The sequence below is a fragment of the Marmota marmota genome, unplaced genomic scaffold (assembly GCF_001458135.2).
Source record: "Marmota marmota marmota unplaced genomic scaffold, marMar, whole genome shotgun sequence".
Lineage (NCBI taxonomy): Eukaryota > Metazoa > Chordata > Mammalia > Rodentia > Sciuridae > Marmota > Marmota marmota.
Window position 1 is genome coordinate 26,502,758 of NW_025999932.1, and position 23,414 is coordinate 26,526,171.

Consider the following 23,414-nt stretch of genomic DNA (forward strand, 5'->3'; position numbering starts at 1 on the left):
TTCGTCACTACCTCCCGTTTCGGAAAACTCATCACATTCTTTCCATCACTTTCTCTTCCTACCGTCCCTCCTCCCCATGGTCCAAGCCACTTCTTTTCCTCCCATCCCCTTTTACACCTCCACCACCACCCCCCAAACGCCCCCATGGCTGTTTGGTGTCTTCCTCATCTCTACCAATGGCCAATCACTTTCCCTCAGCCTTCTCCCCGGTCACGCACCTTTCCCCCCAACTAATTCCTTAAAAATGGAGTGGGGAAACCTCCCCTAGTCAGTGCCACTACGTGTCCCTGTGACTGATCAGGTATCCACTAGGTGTCCAGGAACACATAGATGGGCCAGCAGAGTTGTCTCAGTTGTCTCCACGGACACTGGTAAATTCCTCCCAGGTTCACCTTTGCTCTGGGGCAAAGGGTCACAGCCTCACATCTGTTTCATTAATATCTGAAAATGGCATTCATTTTCACCCATGTGAAAAGACAAATGTTGATTTCTTTCACTTCTTCCACTTCTGTTGGATTTAATTTGTGTGTGTGAGTGTGTGTGCGCGCGCGTGCTTATTTTCCCACTTATTCTGGACTCCTGAGAGAGAGCTGTCTCTGATTCCACCTGGTTTAGGATGAGAGGAGTTCAGAAATGGATGATTTGGGTTTATCAGCAGTATCACAAATTGCGCTAAAATACTTGCTCCTGCATTGCATTTTTAAATTTTAATTGGATTTTATTGTTTCTTATTCCATAACATCTGTAAGGTGTAAACCTTTGCTTTTGAAAGCAAAGTTTGAAACATTATTCAAAAAAATCATCTTTGATATCTTCTGATGTGAGGGCAGAACATGGACATGTTGTCTCTTTTTATAGATCACTGTGCTCAAGCTCTGAGCTTTCTAGATCATCTCTTCCAGGTGAAGTGATCCTTCTCCCATCCCACATAACAGGCACATTTCCAGAGGATAACCAAATACCGTGCCTCCCATACGGGGGGAAACAATCATCCTTCTAGTATGTCCAAAATGACACTGTCCATCAGAGGGTCGCACTCGACTCTACCAACTCCTGTTCCTTTTGAGAAGTGACATTTTAAATGGGGGGAAAAAAAGTTCATGTGTAGAAGGGAGTTGAAAGGAGATCCATCACCACCATAAATATCCAGAATCCCTTACCAATGGGCAGAGAGGGAACTCAAGCTGAATTGAAGTTTTAAAATATTCCTCTTTTCTTGCACAGTGCCCTATGGCAGTGCCAATGGAGTCATCCCAACATATCTGAGGCCCGAGTCCAAGTCCAAAACCAGAAAATTTCAATGCAAGAAACTAACGAGCGTGAGACTTCCGTCACAAGGCTATGCAGATGGCTTTATCAAGCAATGCGTAGCAATGTTTCAGAACGAGGGAGAGCGAACAGGAAGGGACTATCAGCACTGGTTCAGAATTCATGCCTTCTCCAATTTCAAGACATGAAAAATGGTCGTTTTTAATTCCAAGTCTAAACATCCAAACTCTAATCCCTTCTAAAAAATTGCAAGTAAACATCTTTGTGATGAATAGTGTTAAAGCTATGACATCCGGGGCTGGGGTTGTGGCTCAGTGGCAGAGCGCTTGCCTTGCTTGTGTGAGGCACTGGGTTCGATTCTCAGCACCACATAAAAATAAATTAATAAAGGTCCATCAACAATTTAAAAAATATTTAAAAAAACCAAATATGACGTCCCAAAGATGGCTTATGTCTTCCCTGCCTGTGCCCTGTAAATTCACTCAAGTCAGGGTCTTCCAAAGGTCTTTCTAAATCAAAACCTCGTCCATTACTCCACTGACTAGCATCCTTCCCACAGTTCCCCATGGCCTTCTGGGTAAAGTCTGAACTCTGTCCCCTGACGGGCGAGGCCTACCAGGTCCACCTCTGCTCTCTGCTCTGACCCCATGAGGCATCACCCAACCCAGATCCCCAGGGTTGTTCTGAGGGATCACACTCCCTGCCTGGGCTTGGCCCGTGCTCCCTATCACGCCACTCCTTCCTGTCTCTCCCTCTTCCACCCTACTCATTATTTTTCTTTTTAAAGACAGTTTTATGGAGGTATAATTGACGTCCCTCAAGCTGCATGTTTAGATAGTTTAGTCAGTTCTGACACATGTGTTACGCATGAACCTGTCACCACAATAAGGAGCAGGAACATATCCACAACCTCCCTAGGTGTCCTCGTACCACTTGGTCATCCTATCCTCATGGTCCTCTGTCCCTACTACAGGCAACCACTCATTCACTTTCTATCATTTATAGATTGGCTTATCTGTTCAGCGGTTTTATATAAATACAGTTGCATTATGTATACTCTTTTTGTGTTTGGCTTCTGTCATTCAGCTTCTAACTTTTAACATATATCGTACAAATTAATGGGCATCATTGTGATATCCGCATACATGCACACATGGTAGTGATCATGGGCAGACAGCCTTTGAACTTTCCCCACCTCCCTTCTTTTCCTCTCTCCAGTCTTCTTCCCAGTCCTTAGCTATCCCTTTCATATACTTTCATATCACTTTATTTATTCTTACTTTCATATCACTTTATTTTTTTGGTGGAGCGGAGGGTATCAAGAGACTGAACTCAGGGGCACTCGGCCACTGAGCCACATCCCCAGCACGATTTTGTGCTTTATTTAGACACAGGGTCTCACTGAGTTGCTTAGTGTCTTGCTGTTGCTGAGGCTGGCATTGAACTCACGATCCTCCTGTCTCAGCCTCCTGAGCCTCTGGGATTACAGGCGTGTGCCACCACGCCCAGCTCATATCCCTTTAGTTTTTTGGTTTCCACGTATGAAAGAAAACACTCCTTGTCTTTCTGCATCTGGCTTGTTTTACTTAACATAATGTCCTCTAGTTCCATCCATTTTCCTGCAAATGATAAGAGTTTATTCTTCTTTCATGCTATAGTTTAGACATTCTTCAGGAAACCTTTACTGTCAATGATAAGGTCATACACCTTTCTCACCGGGTTATAGCATATTTGTCACTGCGTCATTATGTCTTCTTTCGTCTGTCTGCATCAGGAGGCTGTCAGCCCCAGGAAGGCAATAATATTTTATTCATTGTATTTCAGAATCTGGCAAGAAAATATTTGTTGAATGGATGAACCCATCAGATGCCATAAAGGAAGTTGTGTGGTGGGTTCAGGGCTTCCTGAGGGTCTCTTGAGAATAAAAAGAAAAAGGCTATGAATATGATCTATGATCGTGGAACAAAATAAGTTAAGAGTTTGGTTGATAAGAGTTTCCGTCCTGGTAGGGCAAGTTGTACCACAATCAAGAAAACCTTGGGGGTGAAATCAATGAGCATCACAGAACACCCTGGAGACATACCAACCACCACGCTTCCTGGAGCTGAGGCCCTCAGAAACTGCATGGAGCTGAGTTTACCCCCGAGGGTCTTCTTCAGTCCCTGCAACTGGATCGAGTTGAGGAGAAGACCAGAACTGAGGACGGTCATCGTTGGAGCCCTACCCACACACACCACCCCTTTTCGAGGATTATACAGAGGAGGGTTTCATTAACCCATTCCGTTTCCATTTGTGACCGAAGAACTGTGATTTGGAATACACCAGAGGACCCATGCAGTGGGATACAAGGAGAACAGAAGTTTATATGGGTCTGGAAACCAAGATAAAATAAGCACTGAGTGCCACTGACTCCCACAGAGACAAACAGCCGTAGAAAATATGCGGAAATTCAAACATTTGAAGCATACATCTACTCTGTATGTGGGGTGCTGTAAGGAAAGAGCCCTCTATAGCCTTGTAGGAGTCTCAATTCTCCACGTTCTGCTTCTGAATATAGGAAGTTCTTATCACTCCAAAGTATTTTGGAGGCGCTTAGAGACTCCAGCCTTTGTAATTTAGGGGAGATACTGAAAAGACGAAAGTCTCACAGGAACAGTGGGGCTGGGGATCCGTGCGGAAGGTTGGAGTCAAATCCAAACAGTTCTTGCCATCCTGCCATCACCTTGAGCAGGTTTGATTGCTCTTAGCTAAATCGGGTGAGCAGTGGGAGAAAAACAAAAACAAAATCCCTCCTTGATGGTCACTTCAGCGAGGCAATCTACAGCCGCCTCGATCGTGCAACCCTAATGTTAGGGTTAGGGTCAGGGAAGACCTGCAGAAATAGAGTCACTTGGGGCCTCTGACTCCACAGTTGCCAGCTTACCAGGCTCCTCTGGGAATCTGAATCCGTTTCCTACTTCCTCTTGAAAACCTCCATTCATTTCCCCAAATCATCATCATGATCATCTTCCCCTCTCCTGGTTCACTTCCCGATCCTTTGGCAGGTCATCCCCGGTGCTCACCGTGGGGTCTTGGTACTCCGTCCAACGTCCAGTCTCCCTGCCTCTCGGCTCCTGAGATCATTTTCTCTTTTCACTCTCTATTTTTGGCTCCTGGGCCACCTCACACACAGGACAACTTCAGCTGCCACCTGCATGTTGATGTCTCCCAATATTTTGTTTCCTTTTTAGATCTCTGCTCTAGTCCCTGGCTAGCAGAAGTATTCAACAGAATGTTCCCAGGAACCTCATATCCAGCATGTCCCACTCCCCGCCGCTCACCATGCCCCCTCAGCGCTCACTGCCTTTCCTAGTAAAACTAGTGAATGGCACACTTCCATATGCTCAAAATGTCCAAATGAGCCGGCCGCAGATTCTCCCGAACCTCTCGCCTGCTCTTTAGTCAAGCATTGCACGCAATGCTCTTTTGCTTTCACCTTCCAAAGTTCTCTAGAATTCATCCATTCCTCTGAGTTTTGTTAACTCATGTGGCCTGGATTGGTAAGCAGCTTCCTTTCCGGTTTCTCTACTTCCATTATCACCACCTTCCAACTTGTCTTTATTGCTATCTTTGTGAATTTTTCTAACTTGAAATTTGTTAAGTGGTTTCCTAGCTTCAGGACAGCACTGTCCCACCATAGACCCCGCTCGCAGGACTAAACCCCCTGGCAGGTGGATTCCCACTTCTATAGAAGCCTGCTGCTTTCTGCTCCCCACCCCTGAAATGTTGCTACAATACTATTTTCTTTGACCTCCCCCTTACCAAATAAACATCTGTCAGACCATCGTGGACTGAAGGGTGAACAAACATGACATTATTTTCAAATACTCAACCCTGTAAAAGAGAACTCATTCTTTCCTATTCTAGCATATTCAATCTAAATCCATTTTTTTTCTCCAGCCACACTTAATGTGACTTTCTCAATCACTGTCAAGTTCAAAGCCTATCTTTACAGGATAAATGCTCTGTGTTTCGGGGGTTGTTTTTTTTTTTTTTTTTTTTTTTTTTTTTTTAACCCTTTTGCCACTTTCTCCTGTTTTTCTTCCCAGAAGTTACATAAGTGCCAAAGGATACCACAGAAAACTGAAGTATTTTTACGGCATTGAAAAAGAGGTTCCTGGCCATCCGTGGGCACTCTTTGAGGTGCTCTGTCCTGCTCAGTCCCTGCGCATGACTCTCTGTTTCTGCACTGTCCGCTGCAGCATGATTTAGTCGCCTGGGCCTCAGGGGTCTAATCATGGGATCCACCAGGATATAGCTCTCTCCTCTCCCCTGGTGATGACCAAAATCTCCACCATTGTCCTCTACAACTTCCTCCAAGTCTCGGGCCCCCACAAGTCACTCTTCCTCTCGAAATTCCAATCGGGGAATCCAAAATGGGAATCTGGGAACATTTTTCACCTTTCTCCATACCCCGTGAGGACAGGGAAGGAGGGATTGTGAAGGTCCCCTTTGGCCACGTTAGCTGTGGCTGCTCTCCTGTTCTGTCATGGCATGGGCAGTGCACGCCAAACATGGAATAAGCCCTCAGAATAATCAACCCAGAACAAATTTGACTATTCTTGCATAAGATTGTTAATCTCCCTTTTGAAGAGATGTCTTCAGCAGTGACAACCCAGGCTCAATGGTTTATACAAAGCACCACGCACACGCGTAGGATGCACATGTATCACGGACTACTCAGAAATATGTCTTCCAAATGCAAAGCTCAGTGTGTCCTGTAAGCTGCCAGTCTGACAGGGGGATAGAAAATTAATCTCTTCCAAATCAAGGATTCTTTTCCTCTTACCCAGGGTCTTGGCTAAGGCCCAGAGGCTTTACAGAAGGGACAGGAAGACGCCCGGTATGCCTGTGCGCACAGTGTCCACTGTGATGTCCATTGTTGCGTTAGCCCACAGTTGTCAGAGTGCACGGGGAGCTGTGGGGGTGCCCCTGGGTCCCAAGCCCAGACACCCTTCCAGTTTCATTGATACATACCATGTCTCAGGCACACAGAATCAGCTTCTGATTTTCAGCTAATCTGAGCTGCATGGAAGTTTCTGGAGGCCATCTGAGGACCATCCATCTTTGTGGATACTCCTTTTACCCATCTATTTTTTGGGCCATTTCTCTAGGGATTTGTCTGGGAAATAAGGCACAGGTCCCCTCCTCCTCTGGTCCCAGTATTCCCTGCAGGGCTTTACCTGGATCGTAGGGTGTCTTCCAGAGACACCCAGGCTCAAGTCCTCACACCTCTTCCTCACTCCTCCATGGCCAGGAGAGGTCTCCAGCTATCGTAGGAGTTATGGGGTGTGGGGTGGAAAAGTCTGCCTCCTACTTACCAGGTTTACTCCTGAATCTTTTCAGCCAAAGGTTTTGTCATTCCCATAAATAGGCTTTTGAAACTCAAAAAAAAAAAAATAGGAAGACATTTTCTCCCTCCCTGCTGTCTATCCATGGTCCCTTGTCCTTGCCCAGTGCTTTGGGTCAGGATTAAATGCTGCAGCTGGGAAGCCACAGTGGGCCAGCACTGCCCAGAACCCTGCTCTGTGAGCTTCTGGGCCTCTACCCTTGGTATGGTCCGTGAGGAGGCTGCTCTGCGAGTTTTGATGCCTTGCTTGGAAAACAGCTCCAGGGATATCTTTGGGGGGGGGTGTGTTCTAGATGTGACCTACAATGGCTGGTCACACCGTTGAGTCGGAACCACGTAGCCTGCCCTGCATCTGGGGAAGACATTTCCAGATCCAGAGGAAAAAGCTGTGCATTTGGCTTTTTCTCTTTAGTCTGGAAACTCTGAGTATCGATCAAGGTGACAACCTGAGGCCTGGCTTGCCCCCTTCCAGCCTGATGTCTCCTCTGCTCACCTGGGAGAGGCGAGTCTGGAAACCATGTGCTTCAGGAAAGAGAAAAGAGAAGTAGTTATGGCGCGGCCCTGGGGGAGCCAGTAACTGTTTCTTTTCAGCAAGTCTCTGCCATCGCTCACAGGCTGAAAAACACGAGCAAGAGCCTCAAAGCCACTGAAAACAAATGGACTCCAGTTCAGAGAGGAGAAGCTTCTGACAAGAAGATGAGTCGGCGTCCCTGGAGGCCCAGGCTGAGGTGTCTGCAGAGGACAGCAACTTTCCCTCCTGCCACTCCTCCTGTCTGTGCTCCAAGACCTCCTCCTGCTGCTGCTGGCCAGCATTTACTGAGTGCAGACTCTCTGCCAGGCACGTTCCAAGACTCTCACACAATTTAACCCATTTAATCTTCACAACAACTCTATAAGGTAGGTGCTGTTATCGTCACCCTCACTCACCGCCCCCCCAGACGGGGCATGGTTTCACATCTGATTTGCCCAAGTTGATGCAGTAGGTGACGCGAGCTGGGACATGACCCCAGGCAGGGTGTGCTTACAGTTGCTCATCTTAATTCTGTGACAACAGCCTCAGTGGCTTTCATTGGTGGGCATCTTGCCCCTCAACTTTATTTTCCAGAGGCCGAGCTGAACTTGGGGAATCTGAGCTCAAAGCTTAGATTCACCAAAGTGTTCAGAGGCAAATGGATTCATATCATCTCTCCTTCCCCGGCACCAACCGTACTCTTACAAATCTCACTCTGTGCCAGCCCAAAGCTGCCCCAAATCATTGACTCTGTTTCTGAAATCTTATATTTTAATGTTTCAAAACTTCAGGCAGCTTTATAACTTACTCTATAGTATATCTATGCTTAGTTTTCCACTTCTACTATATTGACAAATGGCAACCAGAGGTCCAGGTTGATAGGCGGGGCACAAGCCTAACAATAAGATCTGCTTCTCTAAAGGACAAAGAAGAAATCTGGGCAAATAGAGCAGAGGGCAGAGAGAACAGCTCTATCCTCTTGTGAAGGAAGTCTGACTTCCAGGGCCCTCAAGTGGGCTTCCAACAGCAGATACATAGCGCTTGAAGACTCTCCCTCAAGCCTGGCCTCAGAGACAGGGTCTGTGCGCTGAGGACCCTCCCCTGAGCAAGATGCATGTCATCACTGTCAGATGTTGTGATACAAGGGGCCAGCGCAATGCTCATGGGCATGAACGGTACCCTAACTTGCCATCCTCAGTGCCCCAGGCCTTTTAATACCACCTGCGATCTTTCCTGATTTCAGAGCTGTGAACTTGAGAGCAAGAGTCTGATGCCTGGAGATCCCTTGGAATCAGATTAGGGGAACAGTCCTTGACTGTTTCAGGAAAATGGACATGCTTTATCTTCTGGCTTGTGTACTCCATGGTCTTAAGCTCTACCACTTATTCCAAGCCTGAGCTTTTCTTGAGAAGCATGGAAGTGGTATTATAATATCCGAGTCATGAGCTTTGAGGGTTTTTGGAAACCAGATGGAACACTGTGAAGTAACAATTTCCTCAGGACTCATGGACTTTGGATGGAGGACCCTGGGGGTCATTTATAGTCACTCATGGCCCCTCTCTCCTGGACCTCCACTCCGTGTGTGCTTATGCCAGCCTTGCCTGGAAGCAGGCGATGGTGCCTGGGAAAATATTCCCACATCTTGGCACCTACACACTGAGTCCTGTTTCACACCAGGAAAGCTTGAGCTCCCAAGGCTGTGGCTCTCCAGGGTCCCCAGATCCAGGGTCTGCTCCCCACACCCAGGGTCTGCTCCAGTTACTTCTCCTCATAGGCAGAAGGTCAGTCACACAGGGACTTTAAAGTATCGACTGGTGCATTTCACTGGACAGCCAGAGGTTGAACAGGAAGACAGAGGGAGTCAGTCTCGTATTTGTATTTTGATACATACGTTAGCAAAAGTAAAAGCCACTCAAAGCACTTGAAACTGTTCCAGCCACAATACATTTCACGCAGAGAACCTAACAGGTATTTTTCTTTATACACACAGCAGAAACCTCAGTTACATCAACTGGAAGTACACCCTTAAAAGCAATCACAATCATTGTGCTTAATTAGGCAGATCATGCCCATGCATACTTGAAAGGATGCCGTCAGGAACGATTACAATCTTGCGAGATGACCTTTTTCTGGACTCAACTCCAAGGAAGACATGACAGTGTGGCTGCACGCATATCAAGCCTGCCAGCAACGAGCTGGCCTCAGAAGGCACAATCCATGTTGATGCAGAGGGCAAGCTTGGGGGACACCTTCAGGGACCTTATCATGTCCCCAAGTGGCACAGCCTCTCAAGTGTGGTGTGACACTCACTGGTGGCCTCCTGAGGGGCACTTTCTTTCACTGTGGAACGGACTACAGCATCATCTCACTTGTGGGACTGTTGCATAAGGCAAGTTTAGGACAGGGACACAGTTGGCATCTCGTAACTTCTATTCAGATTTTTACTGCCCAAAGTCCTATGGTTACTAAGGTGCAAGGAGGTGTCTCTCCCTGTTTTGCTCATGTGCTCTCTTCTGTTTGAACATTTTTTTTAAAATGTAAAATAAAATGGCATACAGGAAAGTGCATAAATCCATTCAAGGAAAGGACATCAGTGATATCCAAGGAAAGAGTTTCTTGGGAGCCCCATCCTCCTCCTCTCTTCTTGTCCTCTCCCCACCTCTTTCCTGCCTGACAGGAGCCCCTCCCCACTCCTAAGACTAGGGGTTGCCTTTCTCTCACACAGCTTCCAAACAGAGCTGGTGTGGCTCTTTGAAAGCAGCCCTTCGCTGGCCATGAGCAGTTGTCCCTGCTGCACAGTGTCTTGAACACTGAAGGATCACAAAGGAACCACACCCCCACCTACCTGCCTTTCCACCCCATCATACAGTTGGTGCCCAAGTCAGGACCTCACAGGATGTGGCTCCTCCCCAGGGGCGAAGGGGACAGCCGGGCGTGCGTGCTGGGCTGAGAGTCATAGTCCAATCGTTTTTGTTTGTTTCTATGTCTCCCGACTGTCTTCTAATCCATTTGGAGACCAAGTACTTTTTCTCCTGATGCATTTTGTCGCTTTCCTGTTGCCCCTCATACCGCAATTGGAGAGTGGCTCTGGCGACTTGTCCTTTGCTGAATTGCTTAGGTTTTAGGTCTGTCCTGTGAGGACTTCAGTCCCTTTTTGTGTCCATTCTTGAGTTTAGTTTCATTTTGTTTCAACCTTATTCAAAAAGGGGCTGGCTTGATCATTTAGGACAAACTGGTCTCTTTTGAAAACCTTTCCACTTCATTTACGAAGTCAGTGTTAACGGAGGGCCTCTGTGAATGCCGGGGTAGGATGGGATGCACAAGGCCTGCCACATGGAGTAATGTCTTCCAGGTGGGGAAGGGGCAGTGGGTGATCTATCAGGAACACCCCAGCCCACCCAGTGCACAGTCCCCAGCAATAACTTCATCAATATGCCAGTTCAACTCCAGGAGCTCTTGGGTAACTTGAAACTGGGGATGCTGAGTAAATATTGTCTGGAAACTACCTTGGTTGGACTGACCTTGGTTTGAAGAACTATGGAAGATATAGTCTCGTGAACTTAATGCCACAAACTCCTCATTCCCATGGCCCATCCAGGTAGCATTTTTACAAAAGCACTGAGTGACGGGCGACATCAGCCACACAGCCTCTCAGGAAGAGGTGCCCAAAACAAAGCATTGGGAGGCTTGGAGGTGGCCTGCCCTTCAGACATCCTGCCACCTTCCAGAGGAGTCCTGTATCAAGGTCAGTATTTGATCGTTCACTCTGATGTGTCCTGGACACACCTTGTGATCATTCACAGAGGTCCAAGGAAATGAGGGTATTTTTAAGGGATGAAGTCATGGAATACAGTAAATCCTTAGTAAAAACTCACAGAGTCAAAGTTGGGTTATGTAAAGGTGATGCTTTGGGGGCATTAAAATACCTGAATACCAAATTCAGATCATTAACCAGGTGGTTTTTACAATAACCAATAGCCAACCCAAATTTTTAACTCCTACTACATATGTGGGCCTGCATTTCAGTAATCGAGAGTATAAGCTGAAGGGTTGAGAAATAGAAATCATTTTACCTGAGCAAGCAGAAAGTACTATGAGGCTTTTTCTAAGGGCCTGAGGAAACTGTCCAATCTATTAAAAATTGGGCAGGCAAATTATATTTCATTATTTCTCAAGATTATCTTCCTGCTAATTTAGAAAATGAGACAAATGACCTCCCTCTTTGGTGAATTACACGTTTTGTCAATGTTACTGTATACTCTTAGTCAAGACCGAGCCGTATCCAACACAAGACAGATGGGGCCATCACATCTTATCTCATGAGGGTACAATTAAAGGCATCCGGAGAGGTGGCTAAAACACTCTCGGTAGTAGAGTTGCTTTTAATTTGCAACAGCATTTATTTTGTAATGTACACGTCAAACATTCAAACTGATTTGGCAAGGGCGGGAGAGGCGAGAAGGCAAAAATATCAACAGTGTTTAGAATTAGGAGTCAGTTACTCGTGGACCTGTAACATCACTACAGAATTGTAGTGTGGAAGAGTGAAATCTTATTCAACATTTAATGTACAGCTATACGGGTGGGTTCTGTGTCACCACCCAATGCGCTCATTCTTACACGGGCTTATGCAAACATATGTGTCTATACAGTGTATGTGCGTGCAAAGTCACGTCCACAAAGTAGAGAGCAGAGGAGGAGGGATGAAACACTGGAGACACAGAGACAAGAGAGTGTACGGGATTGAGGGATTCTGAACGTCGCTGGCGAGCAGGGAGGAGGTATGAGGGTGGTAGTTATAGCTGGGGAAGATAAGAAAATCAGAGAGGGGCGTGTACCAGGACCCAAGCCTCTGCAGGGTCTCGTAAGCCAAAATAAGGAATTTGGACTTCATCCTAGGAGCAATGTAGGACCTCTGAGCAATTTTTAGTAGAAAAGTGACACGATCAGATTTACATTAGGCAGAGATGCTTTGGTGTGTCCCGTATAGGAGGACAGATGAGAGGGGCAAGGGACAGGGCAGCTGGGGAGAGCACTAAGAGTGTTGTGGGCAAGGGCGAGGAGAGAATATTTGCCATCCCTCAGTGACTATAGGCCTGCAAGTCACCAACCAACATGGTGAAAAATAAGATGGAAATTATAAATTGGAAATCCTCTGGATGATTTCAACCTAATCCAGCAGATCCTCACTTCATCGAAACCCCTGTCAGCATGCACTCTTTCAACAGTGCTATCCAGTATCTGTCCCGAACAGGATTATTTAAGGATGAAATGATCATGTATGTGACTACCTCTCCCAAAGTGCCTTTGGATTAAGTAGGTTTTAACTCGGTTAAAGAAAGTGCACAACGACTTATTTTGATGTGCATGGCAAGCCACTAACTGCCTAAGAACCCCAGAGAAAGCCCAGATCAGAGGGGTCACATATAAAATACTAAAGTGTACACTGGAACGTAAACCCAGTGTGTACTGTCAGTTTCCCCTTAAATTAGAAAAAAAAATATATAATAGCCTTTCATTGAAGTCTGCTTTTCTTGATTGAAGAAAATCTTCAGTCCCCAAACTAAAATATCCTAAAAAATCCTTCACGTTGTACTGGGGTGACCTTGTCTCATACTCTGTTAATATCGAGATCAAGATCTTTTAAGATAGGGCAAATGGTATAAGCCCTCCTGGTTAAGGTAAGTTCATCCTGCTAAGCAATAAAATATAGTTTTGAGATTGCTATGATGTATAAATATTTATAATAAATGTCCTGGGAATAGCTGGTAAGAATGATCTAAAATTCTATCAGTGGCTCTGCTCTAATTTCAAACATCATTCTGCTTTCAATTTTCAATTGCTTTCAATTTCCCATAATAAACCCTCCTCCCATCTTATACCTCAGAGAAATCACTGGAGAAGAGACAGTTTCCTTTCCTTTCATTTTTTTTTAAGAGGTATATAAACCAAAACTTTTAGGGCATCATTTGGCACCCAGGAGGACAAACCGAAAAGTAGAAGCCATAGAGGTCTCAATTTTTGTCCATTTTCTCAAAATCTCCATTTTGATCTTTGAAAAAACAGTTTGCCTCTTTAAGATCAGAGGAGCTGGATGGATTCTCACTCCCCACTTCCCTCTCTGTAAGGCAAGAGCTTCAAGGCTGCCCCTTGGTTTTTTTCTTCCTCCCGTGACTTCTCAGTCCACATTGATCTGACAGATTCAGGCATCCAGAAAGCAATGCGCACAAGCTTTCCCCTCTCCTGTGGTTTACACCTGGAGAGCTGGCTTCTGTCCCCTCTGCTTCCTGCCTGTTAAATAGTGGAGGGGGCGGCCGTTCAACTCCTGTGGGTCCACTGACGCGCACGCAGAGAGCAGTGAGAACATAAGAAGATGGGAGAGGGCCCGGCCAGCACAGAGATGGGGCAGGCCCTAGCAGGAAAATGTAAGGTTGGCACATCCTCAGAGGGGTTTGGTTTGTGGGCTGCCGACTCCTATGTGTTTATTTAACATTTAGTGTACAGCTCCACGGGTGGGTCCTGCGTCACGCCAGGTGGGGAGTATGAATGAAATTTAAATAAAAAAACTGTCCCTATCATCCTGAAAGAACGTTGGGAAGATAAGACATGGAGAAAAAGCTTGCATACAAAAATGAGAATGACACGGACTGACATGAGAAGGCCGTGGGCAACCAGCGGGGCTGCAGGCGCCTCTCCAGGAAGACGGAGGTGGGAGAGCTGTCAGATGATGTGGTTGAGGATGTGGGAGCCGGGACGTTGCCCAGGAGAGGAGGAGAGCAACCTAAGCAAGAGCACAGCGGCATGGCAGCGTCTGGCAGCAAGGCTCCCTGGTGAGCCTGGAGTGGCTGGGGCAGTGGAGCCGCAGAAAGTGCTGGGGATAATGGGGAAGAAGAAGGTCGGGCCAGGCCACAAAGAATCAAGTGTCCCACACCAATGAGTTCAATCTGTGGACGATGGGGACACCATCTAGGGTTTTAAGTGCAGGGAATGTCATATGCCTGAGAGAATATATCTCTTTTCTAATAAAATAAAATCGAGGATGATTTTAAATGGTCAAAAGAGGAAAAGATGACAAAGTGGGGCTGCTCTGGTCCCAGACTTCAGGGGGAAGTGTCTACTCAGTGCTGTTCGACGGCTAGGGGACATGATGATGGTAAGGACAGGCGTGGAGAAGTAGCCTTCTCTGGGCCAGCTTTTTAAGAGGTTCCGAGGATCTTGGAAGCAAGCAACTTAATGAGCTACTGAAGTCAGGAGACACAGGGACATGTCAGCTTCAAGGGCTGTCACAGGCCTTGTACAAGTGGCAGGTCTTAGAGAACAGAGCGCTGCAACCTGAGGCCTGCCCGCACCCTTCCGCTGGTCTCTCTCTCCCCTCCCTCTGCATCTGCAGAGACTCAAAGAGCCCAGGGACTACCCTCTTTGAGCTTTCCTCCAATCTCCAATCTGAGTAAAGAACTGAGGTTTAAAGGTCAGCAGCCTGCCCAAATTCACCCAGCAGATGACGGCAGAATAAGAACTGGAGCTCTTCTTAGTGTCATGGGGCTTTTGCCAAAAAAGAGTGAGCTTCGCTCGCCCTAGAGGACTCTACAGGAAACCTGCATTTCCACACTCTGAACCAGTCTCTGTACACTCTTGGTGTCAACATTTCTCTTTTAACTGCTGCAACCAGTTTTGGAGTTCAGTGCCCTAACAGCACCTTCCAGATCTTTCTTCATGTGAGCTAACTCCTTGTTTTCTGGGTCCTGTCTGCACTCGGAAGGGGACAACGAGGAGGAACAGCAAGAGTCTAGTCCAGATCACGGTTGTCCAAGGGTTAGCTATCAGGATAGGGGATGGCAAGTTAAGAAGCAAAGAAGCAAAATGATCAGAAGTGGGCAGAAAAGTCTCAGGGCTGTTCTTAGGACCCCCACTAGGTTCATCACAGGCACAAAATCCACAAAATGTTTGCCATTAGCTGCTATGTCAGGGGTATGGGACCAGAGGCTGGAGAGACTCCTGTTGCCTTTTGTTGCATGAGGAATAAATTGGTATCCATCTTTTGGATTAACAGGGAAAATTTTCACCACCAATTTCAACTAGGAACTGACGTTCTGTACTAAAGTTTTAAATCCTATACCCATTTTTTTTTTGTCTAATAGCAAATCCTTTCAGGATTATGTTCCGCTGCTGAGATAGGTTTAAAAGACCCTTGTGATTACTGTAACATGTAGGAAGAAGCAGGATCCCAAAGAGAGAATGCAGTCACCAAAGAGAACACAGAAACAGGCAAAGCAAGGGCGGGGGGCTAGCCAGAGAGAGCAGCCTGCCACGGCCATCGCCAACCTCAGCATAGTGGAGGGAGCAGAGCCTGCCATCAAGTAATCCACAGAGACTGTTCTTCCAGCAACTGCCTGAGCAAAATTCAGGTCTCAGAAATAAGGACCCAAAGCAAGAAGAGGATCCCCAGTGAAGATCAGATCTATGGGACATGGACACATCACATGGGACATGAGGAAGAGGAGCCAGACTAGACCAGGATGATTCCCTTATACACCCCAGCAACATCACCATGGATGCCTTAAGAGGAAGATTTCCAGGTTCACAGCAGCACCCACAGCACCACCTTTTTAGTTCATGGCCACTTCCGTTTGCCCAGTGAGCACGTACGCATTCACACTGGACCTGTAGTGGCTCCTCCCACTTCCTTTCCCAGCAAAAATTCTATTTTGTCTCCTTCATGATCCCTCTTTCCAAAACATTCCTCAGGATTTCTAAGCATGTTTCTGTTTGTAATTCTGAGTACCCCCTCACTTCTAAGTTAGATCACTTTGCTACCAAGAACCCCTGCAGGGAGACACGGTAGACCACCAGGAAAGCAGATCCTCTGCCTCCTGTCCAGCCTCTGCACCCCTCACAGAGGTGGCTGCTCCCACACTGCTGCCCCACACTGGATCGCCACTCCATTGGTTTGGGTGAGTGAGGCACAGACTGTTCCTTAATATCATAACCCCCTCCCCTTCCTGAAAACACTCCTCCTCTGGGGAAAGGGGAGACAGGAAGGACAGCTGGGGCGGCCAGGTCCAGGCTGAACTTCTCCTGAGCCTAGATGTCTGGTGGACAGGCATTGCTGCTCTGTCACATGCAGCTTTATTCATAGGCTCGTCTTTCTCAGGACTCCTACTCTCCACCTTCCGTCTGGTTTTTTTTGGGAGTTGCTCGATCCAGCAGAAATATCTCAATATACATGAGTTTCAAAAGTCATTCTGGGCCTCCTGCTCCTTCTGGTACATCAAGAGATGTGGTTGGACATGCTGTTAGTGACAGTTAAGAACTTTCCCAGTGTTCTGTGACAGTTAAGTTGCAGGTCTGTCTGGAGCTTTGAAGCTGACCTCTTGGTCAGAGGTCAAAATCCTCAATTTCCTTGGTTCTGGCCTGGATAAAATGCGCTGTTGAGTATATAAGCAAACTATATATCATTTTCATTTCAAAATATATCAACCATTTTCAGCATATTCTTTTTATTACTTTCATAAAAAGTGCCAATTTTAAAAGTCCTCAGTCTTGGTTTTTTTGTTTGTTTGTTTGTTTTTACATCAACACTTGACACTTGTATTGGGTGGATCTCAAGACTAGAATTTTAGAGTTTATAAGCCTCAGTGACTCTCAAAGTTTAGGAAAATGAGGTCATCTCTGCATGAAATAGATTGTGCAGCATGGAGTCTGGTAGGAGAATTTGATCAGAGAGGGTGGCTGACCTGACAGGGATCAGGGACCTGGGTGAAGGGGTCAAGGCCTGCCAACAAATATAGGCAATAAAGGAATGTACTTTCAAAAAACGGAAGGGTGAAAGTTAATGTTTCTCTCATCATAGAACGTTTTCTTCATTTTTTACTTTTTTGAAGCTATAATACTGAAGAACACTGAACACTGTCTGTACATCTTAAAGAATATTGAGCAAACAACTGTGTGACTTCAATATGTGTTTACTGAGGCCGAATCTTGTCCTTGACTGTCATGCAACTTGCAGGGTGGTTAGCAGGAAAGGGCCACAGAATGTAAACATGCAGTGGTGTGGATTTGGAGTGCAGATAGGAGGGGATAGCAGTGTGTGCCCTCTCTGTGGTGCATGCCTTTAGAGGCCTGAACAGATGAGCCTCAGCAGGTCCTGTGTCCCTGGAAAGGGCAGCAGGGTTGAACTCTGGTCCTGGCTTCTGAGCCCTGTCAGTAACTGATCAAGGCATGGGATTCCACTGAGCCGAGCTTTCTTCATCTAGAAAACAAGGCAACAGGATTGCCTCTTCCTGTTCCATAGGATGGTTGTGAACAGGAACAAATAACCTACTGCTGCTTTGTGAAGATGGAAATAGTATATGACATATAAACACTACTGTCCACTCTTACCTTCCCATGATGTTTTTGTACTGTTGTTTAATACTGCAGGAAGGTGACTTTTAGAATCTGATAATAGATCTTAACCGTCTTGGGGAATTGGGATCCATATGAAGAATTTTGGTAATCTCTCAAGACTGGTAGGGATTAGCTGAGGGGTAGCTGAGAGAATTAGAACAGCTGTCAAGATGGGAATCTGGCTTTGAGCTTTTCCACCTAACACAAATGCACCTCTCGCCTACCTTGGGAAGGGCCATATTTGCTCTTTAACTTTCGAGTTTTCTCCTTTCTCTTTTTCTCTTTAAACACAGATCACAAGATATTCCCTTGTATTTGCTCTCAAAGGGCTGTTTATTTTTATTCCACCAGGGTTTGTTGGATTGGAACCTCCATAGTCTGCCTTAGACCGAAGGGAGGGTGATTCCAGTTCTCTATTTTGGCAGACATTTTGTTAGAACTATCACACCCCTTAGTTTTATTCCCAATTTTATAATTAAGTAGGGTGTAATTGTAAAGGGGAAGAAAAAAGACATTGCAATTCCATCTCAATTGTTTGTAGTCCAGAGACCAACTGGTGAAATGTGTAGTTTTAATGTGGTTTCCTGGGCTTATATGTAGGCTGATATCTCCTGGGTTCCATCGCAGTCCACCTGAGAAGGTCCACATCCATCTCCACAGAGTGGTGAACACCCTGGGCTTTGACTTCAGACACACCAGGGGCAAATGTTGCTATACCTCGTGTATATCCTTCTGATTACTTTTCAGTGTACCAACCCACATAGGCAAAATTAATCCATTTTTTTCTTTTTATAAAAGTAAGACCAGATTTTATAATTTCTTTTATAATCTATATTTCCCCCGCTTAATTTATAATATTCCTACATTGCTAAATATTTATTAGCAGCTTATAGTGATTGCATGATATTTTATATGTATTTAATCAATTGTCTATGATTTAGATTCTTTACATTGTTGTCTTTTGTAAATAAATCTGCAATTTGTAACTGTGTCGGTACTACTTAGTGCTGATTTCTGATAACTTCATAAGTATTAAGGACAGGCATAGGAGTTTTTGTAGATGTGAGAAGGTTGATAGGGTAGTAATAAGAGTCAGAAGTTCTTGTCTGATTGCTCCAGTCTTCCTAGTGAATTAGGAAACCAGGTCATGAGTTTGAGGGTAGAAGACAAGATGTTGAAGGTTTGAGGTGAAGAGATGAAAATACAATAGATTTCCATCATTTCTGAATTTACAAATGCATAAATTTGCCTACTTGTTAAAATTCATCCACAATCCCCAAATCAATACTAGCACTGATTTTGTGGTTATTCACAGATGTGTGCATGCTCAGGGCTGCAAAACAATTTGATTCCTATGTGCATGTTTCCCAGCTGAGGTTGAACAAGGCTACATCCCATCTTCTTGTGGCTACTCTTCTGCTCTTCTGGTCTCTTTAGAGCCATGATTTTTATTTTTACATTTTTGTAGTTTGTATTGGTGATCTAGCTATTTAAAATGTTCCCCAAGTATAATGCTAGAGTGCTGTCCAGGATTCCCAAGCATAAGGAGGCTGAGATGTGCCTTATGGAGAAAAGATACAGGTTAGAGAAACTTCATTCAAGAATGAGTTATAATACAGCTGACCTTGAGAGTTCAGTGGTAATGAATTAATAATATGTATTCAATAAGGTGTCTTACACAGAAACTCACATTACCCAAGCCTAAGTACTTACCTGTTGATGAAAATGCTGTGTCAAGAAGCTCACAGGAACCTAACTCTATTTTCCATGGGAATGATAATCTAGTGTTTGCTAATTCAGCACTTGTGAAAACTTTATAGAACCTAACTATGGTATAAAACTACGGTATATAATCAATGATACTTGTATAGAAAGATAGGAAAGTGAACTAGGGAAATAAAATATGATTTGGGGGCAGCGAGTAGGGACCTGTTAACTTTAAAGATCATGAATTTTCAGTATGATCAGTCAGTGTGATAGTGTGTTTTCACTGTTGAGAAGGGAGGAGGCTCGAGCCAGCATGGGAGTTGAGCATGTCTGTAGGGGAGAGAAGATGATGATTATCCCTGTGGTTTATGTCTCTCTGTGTACATGTGCGACATATATGGCAAAAAATTTGTTTGTGTTGCAGGAGCCAAGAGTATCTTTTGTTCCAAATGTAAATGAGTTTTAAAAATTACTTATTTCTCTGGCATGTCTCCTAAAACACATAAACTGTGACCAATATACTTGATTAGTAGAGACTAGAATTTGGCAGCACCTACTGATGGACAGCTTAGCTTCCATTGTGTGCTTTGTACACAGTGAGAACTTTCTGCCACATCCGTCACAGTACCATTTCTTGCCTCTTTTCCTGTGCAGAGTTTAGAAGTTTGTGCTTCCAGGGTCAGGACTAGAATCCATGTTCTTCCAAATAGCTTTAAGATAATAACCTCTTTTAATTTTCTCATCTAGAGAGAATGCTGGAAGTAGTGCCAAACACATAGTCAGTACCCACAAAATATTAGCCATTGTGATTGTGCTGATGATATTGGGAAGCTAGTCAATAGTGAGGAATGTAGGAAAGTGGTAGCTGCCAGTTTTTTTTTAACTGCTTTTATTTTTTAAATACTCGACAGTGGAATGCTTCACCAATTCTTACTGCACATATAGAACACAATTTTTCATATCTCTGGTTGTATATAAAGTATGTTCACACCAATTCATGTCTTCATACTTGTACTTTGGATAATGATGTCCATCACATTCCACCATCATTGCTAACCTCCTGCCCCCTCCCCTCCCCTCCTGCCCCTCTGCCCTATCTAGAGTTCATCTATTCCTCCCATGCTCCCTTTCTCTACCCAACTATGAGTCAGTCACCTTATATCAGGGAAAACATTTACCATTTGTTTTTTGGGGTTTGGCTAACTTCACTCAGCGTTATCTTCTCCAACTGCATTCATTTACCTGCAAATGCCATGATTTTATTCTCTTTTATTGTTGAGTAAAATTCCATTGTGTGTATATACCACATTTTTTAATCCATTCATCTACTGAAGGGCATCTAGGTTGGTTCCACAGTTTAGCTATTGTGAATTGCGGTAGCTGCCAGTTTTTACTTCAGAAAATAGAGACTATATTCTTACTGGAGAAGAGACAGTCTTGGCCCAGATTTTGGAAACATCAAGTTCATAATGGGACTCTTGGGTATCTCAATATCACAAAAGAAGAAGATGCCAGTAAAAGGGGCATCCTAAGTGTGTGTGTGTGTGCGTGTATATGTGTGTGTGTGTGTGTAGTGGCCTAGAACTCTGGGCCAGGTCTCAGCCTGCCTTTGGGTCAGTCCACAAAGACATACAGAGAAAGAAGAAAAGAGAGGAACCCCCTGGCTGGGTCCAGAGGCCAATCCTGAAACAACTGTCAGCAGAAATTTTTTGGCAAGGTGAGGTGATAAGTCACAAATTAAGCTATGGAAAAAGCCAGAGAATGAGCTTTGGAACCACGTGGGCTCAACTAGGGCACCCAAGGAGGTAGAGAGAGGCAAGTGGGTTGAGCAAAGACAGATGATCCTCATGAGACAGTGGAGATGGGATGAGATGCGGAATTGGGTTCAGACTTGTTGGCATGGGTCCCCTGAGCCCAAGGTGCAGTGGAGGGGAATTCCCTTTTTCTCATGTGGAATTTGGCACTGTCACTATCAGACTAGAGGCCGGTGGTCAAAATGAGAGGGCCTATTTGGATGCCAGTAGCTACCTGCCACCCTCTCTTCTTCAGAGTAGCTTGACAATACTTTGCATTCCATTATGTCCCAAGTTTCATTACTGAAAACTACTGTTTTAATATAGATTGGGATGGTTAGAAAAATTAAGGTGAAGAGATTTTTAAATTTCCTTTGAGTTAGTCAGGAAGGGTTCATGGAGGAAGGAAGGGGGCAAAAGGATCTAATAAGAGGGCAGATGCAATTGGTCTCCAAAAGAGAACTCTGTTGAAGGTGAAGAAAGATCTGGAGAGGGTTTGGAACAAGAATTGAAGACAGGAAATAAAGACAAAGCTCTAAAGCTTAGGGTAGCTTGACATCCAAAGTCTGTAAAAATAGAATTAGCAACTGACAAGATAGTTTGGGGAAGGGACTGGCAGCCCAAGGAGGCATTATGAACTGAAAGATTGGAGAAACTGAGAGAGCGATCTGACCCACACCTCTTAACTACATAGACAACTAAAAGCAGAAGGAGATGCATGCTCAGCTGGGGCTCTCTGGAGTGTGGTTGAGGCCTGAGCCTCCTGGGTCAGCCAGGGAAGGTCTCTGATCTGTCTGGTAAAAACAAAGTTCACTGTGCAAACACATATACTCTGCAGAATACAGACTCGCAGAAGCCCAGGAGAAAACCTCTCCTTAATTTCTCCTTAACGTTGTACACCATATCTGAGGTGTACAGGACCATACACGTAAGTCATAAGGAATAATGCATACATGAGGAGTTGCAGAATGGTAACTGGAACATTAACAATACCACTTGAGTGGTCTGGGCTCCTCCTGGATTCCGCTTTCATCCTGGCTGAGGCACCCACGCTGTTCTCATCAATGTCTGGCTTCCATTACTGAGTTCAAAGCAACTTCTCCTGTTCTGTCCCCTGCCTTTGGGCCAGGAGACAGAAAATCTAGAGCCAGTGTCTTCAAAGAGTTGACCTGAAAGTTGTACAAGTCACTTGTTCTCACATCCTCTTGTCTGAAGTTGATCATTTAGCCACAGCTATCTGAAGAGACTAGGAAACCTTTGTAGTGAAATGGCCATGTGTCCAACTAGAACCTGGAGGTGTTCTATTCCTAAAAAAGAAAGAATGGACACTGGGGGACACTTGGCAGCCAGTTACCACCATGTGGTGTATTCCATGCCAAATTGCTCTTCAGAATACTTAAAATAACTTACACCCATCAACAGGACATAAAAATCTCCATTAATGCACATCTTTAACCATCATTGTTATTGTCAAATGTTTTATTTCTTACCCATTTAAAGGTGTAAAGTGGCATTTCATTATGATCTTCATTTGCATTTTCCTGATTACTAATGAGGCTGGGTGCCTAATGTCCACGTCTTTAGTGAAATGAATATCTATTCAAATCTTTTGCCCATTAACCTGTTAGTCTATGTATCTTTTGATTTGTAAGGAGGTTTTAAGATTTTTGTATAAACTTTTCCATAATGACCACTTATCCATGTCTCACCCATAGCCCAGTGTGCCAGGGAAGTGGGGTAGGTTGTAGAGAGACCAAAGACAGTGCCCCCAGACAGCATGGGAGACATAAGGTCTACCTGGGAAAGCTTTCAAAGATCAGAGGCTGCTCCAGAAAGAATTCAGTGACCGCAGGCTGACAGAGAGCACCTCCATTCCTCACAGCACTTTGCCAAGCACAAGTGCCTCCTCTCCCTCACATTGTTTTTGTACAGTAGCCGCTAGCTGGACAAGTATCATGTGTCCTTTCCATGGTGCCCTCAGTTCCATGCCCGTTTTATGTGTCAGGCTGAAGAAGCAGTGACATCACCAGCATTGGCTTCCTCCGTTTGCTTATAGGACCAGCGTCCCAAGGAGCAACTGTCCCAGTGTAGGTGGAAGAAAGCTTTTACAGATAACAATAACTTGCCCTGGCTCCCAGTGTGCATTAGAGGGAGACAATCTCTATCTCTGTCTCTCTGTCTCTCTGTCTCTCTCTCTCCCCCCCCCCCAGGGAGTGAACCCACAGGGTTCACATACTCAGCCCTTTTTTTTAAGTTTTATTTTGAAACAGGATCTCACTAAGTTGCTTAGGGTCTTGCTAAACTGCTGAGGCTGGCTTTGAACTTGGAATCCTCTTGCCTCAGCCTCTGGAGGTGCTGG